Source organism: Juglans regia, chromosome 14 (genome assembly GCF_001411555.2).
Source record: "Juglans regia cultivar Chandler chromosome 14, Walnut 2.0, whole genome shotgun sequence".
Lineage (NCBI taxonomy): Eukaryota > Viridiplantae > Streptophyta > Magnoliopsida > Fagales > Juglandaceae > Juglans > Juglans regia.
Window position 1 is genome coordinate 15,583,393 of NC_049914.1, and position 12,785 is coordinate 15,596,177.

Sequence of the window (12,785 nt, forward strand, 5' to 3'; positions counted from 1 at the left end):
CTTTATGTTTTGCTTTAAATACTCTATGAAGCCTCATTTTAATCAGTTTATGAAGTTTATGAAATTTGATGAATTTATTTATTGTGAGTTGAATTTTACTCCTCTTGTTCTTAATTAAACTTTTGAACTTATCAAAGGTAAATCACAACCTTTGTGGCATTCCACCTTTGTAATCTAGGTTCTTGAGACGGGTTCTTCAACGGGTCTACATTTTAATATAATCTAGGTTCTTGAAACGAGTTCTCATCGGGTCTAGATTCTCCATCCTTGACTTGATTTTGGCTTTCTTGGGGAGTTTTCAAGTTGATTGTGGGTTCAAGGGAATTTCTTTCCCGCAGGTTCATATCATTTGGTATTCAGAGCAAGGTTTCCAATTAGGTCTGATTCTATCTTTTAATTTTAGCATCCTTTAAATTAATTCTAGGGCTTCATTGTTCCAGGGTTGCCAAAAAAAAAAAGAATAGAAACAAAAAATAGGCTGCCGAAATTCTTAGGGTTTTGGGTTTGGCTGAAATTTGCATTACCTAGGGTTTCAAAATTCTAGAGTTTCCTGCATCTCTAAGTTTGTCAATTGCTTGGAGTGTCCTTCTATTGATTCTCTTCTACTTCATTGTCCATGCTTTTGTGTTTGAATTCAATTGTTTGGTTTTCACAATTGAATATTGTTGTTTGTGGTTGAATTAGAGAAAAGAAAAGAAAGGAAAAGAAAAGCAAAGGAAAGAAAGGAAAGGAAAAGAAAAGAAAATTCGAAAAAAAAAAAAACAGAAAGAAGAAGAAGAAGAAAAGAGAAGGTGGTGTATTCAAAGTTGTTACATAGTTACAACAAAGAAAAAGAAAGTGTTTGTTGATTGAGCTTTTATCATCATAAGAGCTGAATGCATCTTTCTAGTTGGTATCTTGTTTTATAATTACTCTTTCCCTCGTATAAATTCCTTGAGTCTCATGTCATTTTATTCCTTCATTGTTTCTTGGATCTATCTTACTGGTTGGAATAATACAAGATTGTATTGTCTTGATTTAATTCAACTAGTTCTTAAAAAACTTGAGCGATAAAACTATTGAGGTAAAAGGCAAGAGAGTGTGAGACTATTATCTGGAAAAAGCCAATTACGAGTGAAACACGAGTGGAGTGCCATTATTCGAGTATAAACACGTAAGGGAGTGTGTGACGTTTTCCCACTAACATTCTTTTTGTGCAGCACATTATGATGTCTCATAGGAGTGACTCATCACCAAAGGGGATACATAACTCATCCCTTCTGTTGCAAGCCATGCAACAACAGTTTGAGAAGTTGAACTTGGTGTTGGGTGAAGTGAGGGATAGGATGGATCATCAAGATACGGACGGTAATTAGAAATCTTCATGGCATGAGAGATAGGAGGCATCCTGAGTTTAGTATTGAAAATGAGTATGAGAATGAAGACTATGGTGATTCTCTTGTTACTAGGCGTGTACTCAATACACAAATTAAGATAAATGATATAGAGCAGCAGAGTGAGAACGTTTTTCATACTAGATGCCACATCAACAACATGGTATGTAATATGATCATTAATTTGAGGAGTTGTATCAATTTGGCTAGCACTACTTTAGTTGAGAAATTGAATTTACGTACCTTAAAACACCCTAGACCATACATGTTGCAATGGTTGAGTGATTGTGGAGAGGTTAGGGTAAAAAAGCAAGTGCTAATTTCTTTTTCAATTGGGAAATACCAGGATATGGTCCTTTGTGATGTAGTGCCTATGCATGCTGGTCATATTCTGTTGGGGAAGCCATGGCAGTATGATAGGAATGTGATTCATGATGGGTTAAGGAACATGTACTGTTTTGAAAAGGATGGAAAAACAATCAAACTTGCTCCTTTAACTCCAACACAGGTCCATGGGGACCAATTGAAGCTGAAAAGTGAGATTGCTCAAAATAAACAAGAGTGAAAGTGAGATTGAGCTGAAAAGCAAGAGTGAAGGTGAGAGTGAAAGTGAGATTGAGCTGAAAAACAAGAGTGAATGTGAGATTGAGAAAAAAAGAAATAGTGAGTCCGAAATGGAGAAAGAGGGAAAAAAGAAGAGGGTGAGACTAAGACCTCAAGAAAAAGAGATAATGAGTTGAAAAATAATTATGTGGTCAATAGTACAAAAAAAGATGAAGAAAAAAAGAGAGTCAAAAGGATAAAGAGTGTGATAGGGAAAAAGAGAGTGAAAAAGAAAAAGAGAGTGGAAAGAAAAGAGAGAGTGAAGAAAGTGAGAGAAAAACAAAGAGAAAAGTGAGTTTTTATGCTAAGGCGAGTCTTAATACTAACGAACTTGACGTATGTTTGCCTAGTATTGTTGTCTCTTTGTTGCAGGGATATAAGGTCATGATTTCTAGCGGAGTGTTTAGCGGATTGCCACCTATTAGGGAGATAAAGCACTACATTGATTTTGTGTCAAGTGCAACAATTCTTAACCGACCTTTCTTGGAAGAACATGAGTCCTTGACATACTTAAAGGGACAAGGTAAGTTGTTGACTAGAATGTGTGCTAAGCGGGAGGATTGTATTGAGACTTTTCCTTGTGTATTCAAATACACACAAGGTATGAAAATTTTCGTCGTTGATACTTTAGCAAGAAGGTATGTCCTTGTCTTCATTTTAGATGTAAAATTGTTGAGACTTGAATATGATGAGGAATTGCATGCTAATGATGATGGCTTTGCTAGTGTGAATGGAACATGTGAGAAAGGATCATTTGGTAAGTTCAATAAACTAGATTGGTACTTGTTTAGAAAGAATAGATTTTGTGTGCCTACTAGTTTTATGCGTAACTTGCTTGTGTGTGATAGACATGATGGTTTGTTGGGTAACCTTGGTGTAAGGAAGACTTTTGTTGTGTTGCATGAACATTTTTGGGACTATCATTTGCCATTCAATGACGTGTTCCATGGACGTTTGTGGAAGTATCATTTTTCATTCATTGATGTGTTGCATGAACGTTTGTAGAAGTATCATTTGTTATTCATTAACATGTTGCATGAACGTTTGTGGGAGTATTGCTTGCTATTCATCGAGTTTTCATATAATTGGAGTGGTCATTGTGTTGTAAAAAAAGCTTTAGGTGTTTTCAGGAACGTTTGTGGGAGTATCATTTGCCATATATTAATTTGTTGCATGAACGTTTGTGGGACTATCATTTGCCCTTCATTGAGTTTGCATATATTTGGAGTAGTCATTCTGGTGTCAAGAAAATATTAGACATTTTGCATGAATGTTTATGTTGGTCTAAGATGAAGAGAGATGTCAATTGTATTTGTGATAGGTGCATTACATGTAGAAAGGCCAAATTTATACTTTTGCCACATGGGTTGCAAACGCCCTTACCTATTCCTAGTGAGTCATGTGTAGATATATCTATGGATTTTGATTTGGGGCTGCCTAGGAAAGAAAGGAATAGAAATTCTATTTTTGTGGTTATGGATGGAGTTATAGAGTGTGCATATAACAGGACCATGCATACTACCACTTTATATTCTCATTTTGAAATTGTTTATAGACTTAATCTATTTCCTCCTTCAGATTTAAAGTCTTTACCAGTTGATGATAGGAGTAGCATGGATGGACTATTCCAAATTCTTGAACAAATTAATGAAAATGCACATGTAATGGATCTTCCAGGTAAGTATCATGTTTCTACTATTTTCAATGTTACTAACCATTTTCCCTTTGATCCAGGTGGAGATTCGAGGTCGAATCCTTTTGAGGAGAGGGGAAATGATGGGAACTAAGATGGGCCTAGTTTTAAAGATCATTTGCAACTTCCAGATGGACCAAGAAGATCAATGAGACAATGCAAAGATTGATGCAATCCAGTTGAGACTAGTTTAGCAATTGCCCAACATTCAAGATGGGGGCTTGAAGGATGAAGATCCAGTTTTAAATCATTTGATGAGCTACGGAAGAGGGCAACGACAAGACTTAAAGGCTTTTGGGCTCTTGAAGGGTTTCAACTTATTTAATTCATTTAAAGAACTTATTTTATTAGTTTAGAATAATTGAGTTTATTATGAGAAGCACTTAAGGGGGCCTATGCAAGGGCATGTTCGGAAAGTTATTATTTTATTGAACTAGGGTTAGGGTTACTGTAGCCGCGGCACTGTTCATCCAGGGGCACTTTTGGAAGATGAGGGTTTATTTTGGCTAGGGTTTCATTAGCTTTTGCTTTAAATACTCTATGAAGCCTCATTTTAATCAGTTTATGAAGTTTATGAAATTTGATGAATTTATTCATTGTGAGTTGAGTTTTACTCTTCTTGTTCTTAATTGAACTTTTGAACTTATCAAAAGTAAATCACAACCTTTGTAGCGTTCCTCCTTTGTAATCTGGGTTCTTGAGACGGGTTCTTCAACGGGTTTAGATTTTAATATAATCTAGGTTCTTGAAACGAGTTCTCATCGGGTCTAGATTCTCTCTATCATTGACTTGATTTTGGCTTTCTTGGGGAGTTTTCAAATTGATTGTGGGTTCAAGGGAATTCCTTTCCCGCGGGTTCATATCAACTCCCTAGCGTGTAACATCCCGTATTTTAGTGTATTTTTATTGAGGGATTATTTTTATTTATTCAAAAATTTATTCTCTTATTTTAAAATTATTGGATTTTAATTGGATTATTTTTAGGATTTTTAATTGGGGAAAATTAATATTTTATGTGCTTTCTTAATATTTATTTATTGTTTTGCATTTAAACTGCTTTTCATATTTAATTAATTATTGTGAGATTTAATTATTTCAATTTGACTTGACCATTACATTTAAATTATTTTATTTAACTTATGGTTTTAAAGTCGTTTCCGTTGGATCATTTTTGTTACCCAAGTTATGAGGATTGGACCTCATTTTTTTTCCCCTCTTTTTCTTTCCTCTCCTTTTCTTTTCCTTCTTTTTTCTTTTCTCCTTATTTCCTTCGGTTTCTTTCTCTCCCGCGCGAGCCCGACCCTCTCTCAGCCCCTAACTCGCCGTCGTCCACCACCAGCCCACTGCCGCCGCGCCGCCGTGACCTACACGGCCCAGCCCAGTAGCTTCCCCTCCCGCCGGTCATCAACCCCCAACCCCCACCAACCTCAGCCCCTAACTCGCCGTCGTTAGCCTCCACGCACTACTTGAAGCCGCGGCCTTCACCTCCTTCGGGCGCCGCCGTCGCGCCACCATTGGCCACCATCTTCCTACCACTTCATCCCCGACCTCTTGGCAACCCTTTGGACCCAACCCCAGCTCCGATCCGTCACCGGTGAAGCCCCACCAAGTCCATTTCCGATTTGTACATTTTTGGCCTTAAACCACCATTTGCGCCGTCATCCACGGCAAACCACCACCACCTTTGGCTTCACCGACCTCTCTAGGCCCTACCCTATCATTTTGGGGTCTTCGTTTGTCTCCGTTGAAAAGTGGGTATTTGTGACCCACGGCCACAGTGTATTTTACACTGTGGTGTTGCTCAGACGTCGCCTTTTTCAGCTTCGTGATCCTCCGGAAATTATCATATAGCGCTGTAAGTATTTCTCCAAAGAATTCTTGTGAATTTAATGTATTTGTGCACTAACGCATTTCACTGTATTTGTTTGACATGCTGGAACTGAGTTCAAGGAGTTCGGGGGTCGGATGGATTTGTGATTGGAGTTGTTGGTTTGATTGGATTGGATTGGTTATTGGTTATTGGTTATTGAGGAATGTGGATTTGTGTTGGTACATGTGCATATCATTATTTCATGCATGATCATGTTTGTAAAGGAAAACTGGGTTTTCGTGTATTGCATTCATGTTCATGTGTTTATGAAAACTGGATTTTCATGTGAATGATTTGTTGGGTGCGTGTGTATCACGAACCCCAAGCCGAGATGGGGCATTATCTCGGTGGAGCTCCTCTGGTTACTCGGGAGCGGAATAAACTGAGTAACGTCCCCTGGATTGTCGCTGGGCGACAATGGGATCGGACGAGAGATTCGTGCCAACTCCGGGGTCCTTCTACTGGCGGGGACTAGAGGATGCTTGGCTACGTACGCGCTGGGCGCGGAACTGGGCATCGCTCGTTGTGTAGTGGATGCTTCCCACTAACGTGTTGGGCGCGAAAGTGGGCATCTCTACGAAGCCAGGGTGTGCGGATGACCCATAGGGGAGATCATGGTGCATACATTAAAATTGGACTATTTTCTGGGAAAATAGCGTGTGTTGGATTTTGTGTAATTCATTTTCTGGAAAAATGTTTTACAGATTATTTTTGGGCCAAATGAGATTTTGGCGTGTGTTGGAAAATTAATCATTTTCGGGAAAAATGATGTTTTGAGGAAAAATGCATATTTCATCATATGCATGCATGTTGGTAGCATTAAATGCACTTTATTCCTGAGATTATTTTTGGGTTATACTTACCTGCGGTACCATTCTGTGGTAACGCAGAGTTTGTTGCAGATGAGGAGGAGGAGGGTGAGCCTGAGGAGATGGCTCCGCCCGAGGAGTGATCTGGGATCACTAGCTTGTTATTTATTTTACCCTTTTGTATTTCGGGACATGTGTTAGCTTTATTTTGGATGACTGTATAACTGCTTTTAAAACTTTACTGATGTTTAGTTTGTATTTAAATTCTGGTACTTAGTAGACTTGATTAACCGCTGCGTTTTTTTATTTGTACACCCTTGCATGTACACACACTGGCACTATTTTGGGATGTGTGACCGTGTTGTCATCATCCCGGCGTCTCGATTCCCTTGTTTTCTCTACATGGGGGTCGGGGGCGCCACAGGTGGTATCAGAGCAGTTCGGCTCTGGGTAAAACCACATGTCCCATAGGTGCAGTACCAGAAAGTTTTAAAAGTTGTGATTTGAAAATTATTTAATTTAAAGTTTGTGGTTTTATTGGTTTTATTTAGTTATTGTATATTACTTGTTTGTTTATTTATTTTATTGATTTATTTTATGGTATGTTATTTTATTGTTTTAATCATTTTATTGTGAGCTACTTCATTGATTTTATGCATTTTGTCGTATGCTATTTTATGTATGAAATTTTATTTGATATGATTTGATTTTGTTTTGTTTTGTTTTGTTCGGAATTGAAAGGCGGGTTAAGGATTATGCTATGACAGGAGATGGTACGATTGAGAAGGCCATTGTTAGGCTTGAACATTTGGTGTAATAGGTTTGAACTCTTGGTGATTGGTTTGTTTTAATATCGAGGTTCGAACATCATGGTCAGAGTGAACTTTTTGGAGTTGGAATTCGAATTGCTGCTAAGGAGGGGAATAATTTTAAATTGCTTAGGATAATTAAGGTCTTAGGTTCCGTAAAATTTATGTAATGAGTTTTTGGGGTAGGAGGTTGTAAGTTCAAATTTCAAGGTTAGATTTATGATAAGTTCATCTGAGGTTGGAGGCTTCATAGTTTTTAGGAAATAAGTTATGAGATTTAAGGTGGTAAGTTCAACAAGCAATTAAAGGATTACTTAGATTAGAAGTTTTCGATCTTGCCGACCTTGATAAGCAATTTGATAACATTTGGGGTTTTAGAATTTCCAAGTTTTATAGGGTGAATGTTTTAGATTTGAGGTCATCGATTTTAAGGATTTCAGAAAATGATTTTTATTTTGTTTAAGGTTTTAGAATTACAAAGTTGAAGGACTGGATTAAAATAGGATTGATGAGAGTTGAGTTACTGATATGAGAATTTTTTTTTAGGATAATTTCTTTGGAGACTGAAGGGAATTATCTAGTTCGTGTATTTTTTGAGGATTGAAGATGTTGATCTAATTCGAAAGATTATTGCTTTTAGCTCGATGTTTCAGTGATAGGTTGAGGATTTAATCTGTATCAATTTTAAGGATAATAGATGGTGCAGATTTAGGAAATGATTCTTGTTGATTTCGAGGATATAGGTCTAGTGATGGAAATGGTAATGATGATCATCTGCACGTTTGGAGGATTATTGGTTTTGGCTAAGGGTGCGTGACATTGATGTATAGTAGTGGTGAGTGGTTATGGATTTCGGAGAGTATAAGTCCTAGTCTCATTTTGGTTTGGAGGAAGTGACTTTGGTAGGTGTTGAAGAGGAGTCGACACAATAGTAGTAATTCAAGAGACCTTGGCTTGGAGTTTTGGTGAGTTGATCGAAGTGTGTAGTCGAGTGGGTTACTCGATGAAATCATGGTTCTGAATAGTTATTGTGATTAGCTTTAGGAATTAATTGTGACTTGAGGTCACCTAGGAATTTAAATTTTTGAGGTTATACTTTCTTTTGGAAATTGAGCATCCAGTTGGTTGAATTAAGGACATTGTTATTTAACTGGAAGAGAGATTGTTGGGATATCATGTATGGTGTATGATAAGATCTTCGAAGTTGAACCTTAGGTATCAACAGTGGATAAGATGATCAAGTATGCGGTTAATAAAGCGTTAGGATCCTTGGGTGCTTTGCAATGACTTTTGGTGGATTGAAGATTTGAGCAGTATGGTTTGCCTTGAGGTTTAATAGTGATGTACTATTGAAGGAACTAGTTGTGTTAATGCTAGCTTGTAGGAGTAGAGATAAGTGGGTGAGTTACCAAGAAGGTTTTGATAATGTTTTGGTGTAGTCTATGGTGGTTCGTAGTGAGTTTAGTCACCGCTAGATTAGATGTTGTTCAGAATGTAAGTGATGAGCTTTTGGGTTTAGATTGTCAGGTAGAAGTTTATAGGCGCTCTTATTGGTTGGTTGGGTTGGAAATCGAGCCTTTTAAGGTATGTTCCTTATCGTAGATGAGGTGGATGTATTTTGGGTTGAGATTGCTTATTTTCAATTTGGGAAGCTGAGGTTGTTTGAGTTTGGGTTTCTGTCAATGATCATGGATGTATTTTATGGTATTGATTTTGATTAAGGCTGCGAGAGTTAATTGAGGAATTTGAGTTATAATTCGTGGTTTTGGAAAGGGAGTATTTTTCTACCAAGATGTGATAAGAGTTTTTGGTCAATAGGAATGGAGCCACCTTGTACTCGATGGTGTTAGTTTCATGAGAACATAAGTTTTATGCATGTGGCGAATATCAGAGTGCGCAGCAGAAGCGTGGTATTTTTGTTGTAGTCAGGAGTTCAGATTGTGCTGATTTGAGGAATTAGTAGTGACTCGAATTTTGAGAAAATACTTGTAATTGGAGATTAATCATTTGATTGTGCAATTTGTTATTAATGGTTAACTTTGGAAGTGGCTATTAGGTTACCAAAAGTATAATTCAATGGAGGTTTAGAAGTTGTAGCATAGGTGTTGATTGATGTTGGCCATTTTCGAATCGTAGAGAAGGTTGGGTTTGTTGCTTATAGAGTGGCCTTGCCGGACTATTGTGGTGGTATGTTCTTAGTCTGCTCTTAGTTAAATCTTATTCCTGTCTTAGTCTTAATGTTGACCTTGCCAATTTCGAGGACGAAATTTTATTTAAGGGGGGGAGAATGTAACATCCCGTATTTTAGTGTATTTTTATTGAGGGATTATTTTTATCTATTCAAAAATTTATTCTCTTATTTTAAAATTATTGGATTTTAATTGGATTATTTTTAGGATTTTTAATTGGGGAAAATTAATATTTTATGTGCTTTCTTAATATTTATTTGTTGTTGTGCATTTAAACTGCTTTTCATATTTAATTAATTATTGTGAGATTTAATTATTTCAATTTGACTTTACCATTACGTTTAAATTATTTTATTTAACTTATGGTTTTAAAGTCGTTTCCGTTGGATCATTTTTGTTACCCAAGTTATGAGGATTGGACCTCATTTCTTTTCCCCTCTTTTTCTTTCCTCTCCTTTTCTTTTCCTTCTTTTTTCTTTTCTCCTTATTTCCTTCGGTTTCTTTCTCTCCCGCGCGAGCCCGACCCTCTCTCTCTTCCGTGCGTTCCGTCGTCCACCCCCAGCCCACTGCCGCCGCGCCGCCGTGACCTACACTGCCCAGCCCAGTAGCTTCCCCTCCCGACGGTCATCAACCCCCACCAACCTCAGCCCCTAACTCGCCGTCGTTAGCCTCCATGCACGGCTTGAAGCCGCGGCCTTCACCTCCTTCGGGCGCCGCCGTCGCGCCACCATTGGCCACCATCTTCCTACCATTTCATCCCCGACCTCTTGGCAACCCTTTGGACCCAACCCCAGCTCCGATCCGTCACCGGTGAAGCCCCACCAAGTCCATTTCCGATTTGTACATTTTTGGCCTTAAACCACCATTTGCGCCGTCATCCACGACAAACCACCACCTCCTTTGGCTTCACTGACCTCTCTAGGCCCTACCCTATCATTTTGGGGTCTTCGTTTGTCTCCTTTGAAAAGTGGGTATTTGTGACCCACGGCCACAGTGTATTTTACACTGTGGTGTTGCTCAGACGTCGCATTTTTTCAGATTCGTGATCCTCCGAAAATTATCATATAGCGCTGTAAGTATTTCTCCAAAGAATTCTTGTGAATTTAATGTATTTGTGCACTAACGCATTTCACTGTATTTGTTTGACATGCTGGAACTGAGTTCAAGGAGTTCGGGGGTCGGATGGATTTGTGATTGGAGTTGTTGGTTTGATTGGATTGGTTATTGGTTATTGGTTATTGAGGAATGTGGATTTGTGTTGGTACATGTGCATATCATTATTTCATGCATGATCATGTTTGTAAAGGAAAACTGGGTTTTCGTGTATTGCATTCATGTTCATGTGTTTATGAAAACTGGATTTTCATGTCAATGATTTGTTGGGTGCGTGTGTATCACGAACCCCAAGCCGAGATGGGGCATTATCTCGGTGGAGCTCCTCTGGTTACTCGAGAGCGGAATAAACTGAGTAACGTCCCCTGGATTGTCGCTGGGCGACAATGGGATCGGACGAGAGATTCGTGCCGACTCCGTGGTCCTTCTGCTGGCGGGGACTAGAGGATGCTTGTCTACGTACGCGCTGGGCGCGGAACTGGGCATCGCTCGTTGTGTAGTGGATGTTTCCCACTAACGTGTTGGGCGCGAAAGTGGGCATCTCTACGAAGCCAGGGTGTGCGGATGACCCATAGGGGAGATCATGGTGCATACATTAAAATTGGACTATTTTCTGGGAAAATAGCGTGTGTTGGATTTTGTGTAATTCATTTTCTGGAAAAATGTTTTACAGATTATTTTTAGGCCAAATGAGATTTTGGCGTGTGTTGGAAAATTAATCATTTTCGGGAAAAATGATGTTTTGAGGAAAAATGCATATTTCATCATATGCATGCATGTTGGTAGCATTAAATGCACTTTATTCCTGAGATTATTTTTGGGTTATACTTACCTGCGGTACCATTCTGTGGTAACGCAGAGTTTGTTGCAGATGAGGAGGAGGAGGGTGAGCCTGAGGAGATGGCTCTGCCCGAGGAGTGATCTGGGATCACTAGCTTGTTATTTATTTTACCCTTTTGTATTTCGGGACATGTGTTAACTTTAATTTGGATGACTGTATAACTGCTTTTAAAAATTTACTGATGTTTAATTTGTATTTAAATTCTGGTACTTAGTAGACTTGATTAACCGCTGCGTTTTTTTATTTGTACACTGTTGCATGTACACACACTGGCACTATTTTGGAATGTGTGACCGTGTTGTCATCATCTCGGCGTCTCGATTCCCGTGTTTTCTCTACATGGGGGTCGGGGGCGCCACATAGCGAACTCAACACCTCCCATTCAGTCACCTTCCCTCTCCGTCACACACACGCACGCACAAGGAGACCCACGCACAGCTTCACCATGCCCGGTCTCTAGCGCCGCCGTACGCGGCACCCACGACCACCAAGCCATGGACCTCCTCTCCCCTTCCCCTTCCTCCTCCACGTGACCCGAGGCCAGAAGCCCTCCCGCCACCTCACGGCTTCTCCCTCTCTTCACACGCACGGGTTGCACACCGTGCACCGCCACCCACGACAAGTGACCACCAAGTCCAGCCTCCTTAGGCCACCACCGAGCTATCCCAACTGCCCTTAGCTTCGATCTACCACCCATGCACGCACACTCTCCCTCAGTCTCTCACGGGTTTCCCTCCCCCTTACACGGCCACTCCTCCGTCCTCCTCCAAGAGCCGTCGTGGCAACACCCCAGTGCCACCACGAGCTCCACCAGCAACCCCTCAGCCCAACCTTAGGTCCAAACCACCACTTTGGGTGGTGGGTAGTCACTGCGTGTGATTGATCGCCACTGCACACGGCTAGATCCGTCGTGTTATGCTCCTTGCCATCATCACAAGGCTATCACGAGCCATTCCAAGACCACACCTAGCTATCTAAATGCCTAAACAGTTAACATACGTGGGTTAGCCGCCACGTACGACTCTTCCGACATCATCGGCTGTGACGATCAACGCACGGGTTATCCTGTCAATGGTATAACCCTCTATCCCTCGTTAATTATGTTGGATATTGATTAGTTTTCTAGGTTGTGGACTGTACTGTTAGTATTAATGGAGTTGTGGTATTGTGATGTGGTGCTGTGTGATGAAGTGTTGGGCATTCTGTGTAGTGAAGTATTGGGCATATATGTATTGGATGGAGAGGTATTGTGCCGTGTAGTGTGCTGTGGAGTGTTGGGTGTAATTAGGAAGTGCACTGTGTAGTGTTGTGGACTGTGTTGTAATGGTGGCATGGTATATGTATGGAATAGGAACAGTACACGCTGAGTGTACTCTGTGTGTGTGGCGTAGTGTGAGATAAGGAGAGTATATGTAAAATATACCCTCCTGACATAGTGTGGAACGAGATAAATACAAGTGGAGTGTACTTTGTGGCGTAGTGCAT